Genomic DNA, 3,709 nt, shown 5'->3' on the forward strand with positions numbered 1-3,709 from the left:
TAAATTTTTGTGACACCTTTCTAAATTGGTGAGGCAGATTTTAGCTGGTTAAAAGCTATACTTGCAACACTGTTCTTATATTACAATCTCTTAATTGGCCTAACTTCTGCCACGCACTAGTTTTTGGCGCCGTTACCGGGGAATTGTAATTGTGTGCTAAATTATTAATTAGTGTACATATTTTTATTTTTATTTGCATATTTTATTTTTATTTTATTACCATGAGCTATACGTTTCTCTCATTGAATGACGCGTTTGCTACCTGATCCGAGCTTAGCCGCATTTGATCCTGAAATTGAAAGAACTATTTCACGTATTAGGTGAGCTCGACGTCGGTTAGCCTCTGAGGGTGGTGAAGTGATTGTTATCAATTTACCAGTCTCATCTGAGGGCAAATCTGAACCACCATCTGAGAGCGAAACAAGCTCCTTTACTACTGATTCAGTTGATTCACGTGCAGATAGAATGGCAGCACTTAGGAGGATTACTCTCCAGGAAGCCGGAGCCCCAGATTTTACACTGCAGCCGTATCAAGTGCATCATCCAACTCTGGCTGCAGATTTTGAGATGAAGACTGCATTAATCAACTTGATGCCCAAGTTTCATGGCTTACCTGCTCAGGAGCCTATCAAGCACCTAAGAGATTTTCAGACAGCCTGTTCTACTGTTAGGCGTCACAGTGCGAATGAAACTTCTATTTTGTTAACCGCCTTCCCGTTTTCTCTTGAGGAAAAGGCAAGGGAGTGGTACTACTCCCAACCTGAAGCAACTGTTACCAACTGGGATACGCTCAGGAGAGAATTTTTGGAAAAATACTTTTCAGCTGAAGTTACAAACAGACTAAGGAAAGAGATCTCATGCATTGTTCAAGGTGAATCAGAAACTCTTTATGAGTACTGGGAGTGTTTTAAGAACCTTTTAGACGCATGCCCCCATCACATGATTGACAGGCTAGTGTTGATCAGCTATTTCACTCAAGGCATGAAGCCTCGGGATAAAACTACACTAGATGGTGCTAGTAATGGTTATCTGAAGAAGTACAAGACCGCAGATGAAGCATGGCAACTGATCAGCGACTTAGCTGAGTCCACCAGGAATCACAGGCACAGAAGCAACCACTCCAAAGCTGTTGCAGAGGTTTCCTCTGGCACTGAGACCTCTGCTCTTACACAAAGTATATGTGAAATGACTAACCTACTGAAGCAAATGCAGTTAAATCAACAACAAACTCATCCTTCCCCACCACAACAAAGCCAACAGTTAGTTCCACAAAGAGTATGCGGAATATGTGCTGATTATAGTCATTATACTGATGAATGCCCGCAGCTCCAACAAGAAGACAACACTGTGGCAGCTACTCATAACTTCTATGACCGTCCGAATCAAGGATACAATCAACAAGGTGGCAACTACAACTAGGGTGGACACTATAACCAAGGATGGCAAGACAACTCCAACCAAAGTTGGAAAGATAACTCCAACCATGGCTGGAGGGACAACTATAATAGAAAAGGCCGAGATAACAATGGAAACCAGAGGTGGAATAACAACAACAGACAGCAGAATCAGAACCAACCTTACAGAGCTCCTCACCTAAGGCAATCACAAGGACCCCAGCACAACCAACAACAGGTCCCTTGGATCACTTATCCCAATTCCTCATCAAATGACGAGATGCTTCATTCTCTTGCACAAGGACAACAAGACATGCAGACTACACTAAACTCTATTCTAAATGGTCTGAATGCCACTTTACAAGCTCTCGCCGCCGGGATAGATTCATTACCTACTTCCACTAACCAACCTTTAAGCTCCAGTGGAATTCCTTCTCAAACCTTACCTAACCCCAAGGGTGGCATCAATGCCATCACTTTAAGGTCTGAAACCACACTGCCAGAGAGGAATCAGGAGGAGCCAAGCCCAATAGAACACGCCCCAATTGAAGCCTCAGTGGAAGTAGAAGATGCTGAAATGGAAGATGCTGAAGATGAAGATAAAGTACAAGACAAGTTTGAAGAAGAAGTAGCTCAGCAAAGGAATAGACCACCAAAGGATACAGAAGCTGCAAGTGGCGCCATCCCTATCCCATTCCCACATCTTGCAAGGAAGTCCAGAAAGCAGATGGAACTTGATCCTAAAATGGTAGAAATTTTCAAAAAGGTTGAGGTAACTGTTTCCCTTTTTTATGTTATTCAGCAAGTACCTAAATATGCAAAGTTTCTAAAAGATTTATGCATTCATAAAGAGAAAATTAATGAATTAGAAACTATCCCTTTAGGTAGTTCTATATCTGCTTTAATGGGAGGTATACCTGAAAAATGTAGTGATCCAGGTCCATGCATGGTTAACTGTACCATTGGAGTGTAATATTTTCTAATTGCATGTGTGACTTAGGAGCGTATGTTAGTATAATTCCATTATCTATATATGATACTCTAAGGCTCCCTCCATTAAAAAGGTCGGCAGCTCGTTTTGTGTTAGCAGATAAAAGCATTATTACAGTAGTTCAAATTGCTGAAGATGTATTAGTGAGTATTAAGGGGCTCACATTTCCCATTGACTTCTATATCCTGGAAATGCCCCCTAATGATTCAGGAAGACCATCATCAATCCTGCTTGGAAGACCATTCCTGAAAACTTCGAAGTTCAAGCTGGATGCATTCTCAGGAATTTACTCCTTTGAGATAGATGGCAGAACAGTAAGTTTCAGTTTAAATGAAGCTATGAAGCACCCTCCAGAAGATCATTCTATCTTTCAGTGCGACATCATTAATGAAACTATAGCTGAAGTTCACCGAGAAGAATTAGAAGAGAAGCACATAGAGCAAGGTCCAAGTGTAGGGACACCCTCTGAACATAATGAAGACACTTTACCATTATCACTAGCACCGGATGATCCAGAGCCTAGCCAAGAGCCTAAATCAGAATTGAAGCCCCTTCCTCCACACCTCAAGTATACTTACCTTGAGGATAATCAAAAGTTCCGGGTTATCATTGCAAGGGAACTCACTTCTCAACAAGAGGAACAACTGCTTAGTGTACTAAGAAAGCACAAGAAAGCAATTGGATGAAGTTTGGCGGATATAGTAGGCATCAGTCCACAAGTTTGTGAGCACAGAATATATCTAGAAGAGGAATCAAAACCCGTCCGTCAACCCCAAAGAAGATTGAATCCCACCATCTTAGAAGTTGTCAAGAAAGAAGTAATCAGGCTACTTGAAGCATATATCATTTACCCCATCTCAGACAGTGAATGGGTCAGTCCAGTACAAGTGGTGCCCAAGAAGTCCGGAGTCACAACAATAAAGAATGAGCATGGAGAGCTTCTGGCAACTAGAGTACAGAATTCATGGAGGGTTTGCATTGACTATAGGCGTCTCAACCAAGCTACTCGAAAGGATCACTACCCCTTGCCATTTATTGATCAGATGCTCGATCGCCTGTCAGGTAAATCCCATTATTTCTTTTTAGACGGTTATACAGGTTACTTTCAAATTCATATAGCTCCTGAAGATCAGAAAAAGACCACTTTTATGTGTCCCTTTGGAGCGTACGCATACAAAAAGATGCCTTTTGGCTTATGTAATGCACCGGTTACTTTCCAAAGATGCATGATGAGTATCTTTTCAGATCTTATTGAGAACTGTAAGGAAGTATTTATGGATGATTTTAGCATATATGGTGATTCATTTGACCTCTTCTTGGATAG

General features: G+C 41.4%; 1 non-coding gene across 1 annotated transcript; it reads right to left on the reverse strand.

Annotated features, from left to right (window-relative positions):
- Positions 1-837: 837 nt before the first annotated feature.
- LOC148549300 (small nucleolar RNA R71) lies at positions 838-945 on the reverse strand. The gene has a single exon (XR_015898200.1). It is a non-coding gene; the product is annotated as a small nucleolar RNA R71 (small nucleolar RNA).
- Positions 946-3,709: the final 2,764 nt, after the last annotated feature.

Source organism: Arachis ipaensis, chromosome B8 (assembly GCF_059453495.1).
Source record: "Arachis ipaensis isolate K30076 ecotype BB chromosome B8, ASM5945349v1, whole genome shotgun sequence".
Lineage (NCBI taxonomy): Eukaryota > Viridiplantae > Streptophyta > Magnoliopsida > Fabales > Fabaceae > Arachis > Arachis ipaensis.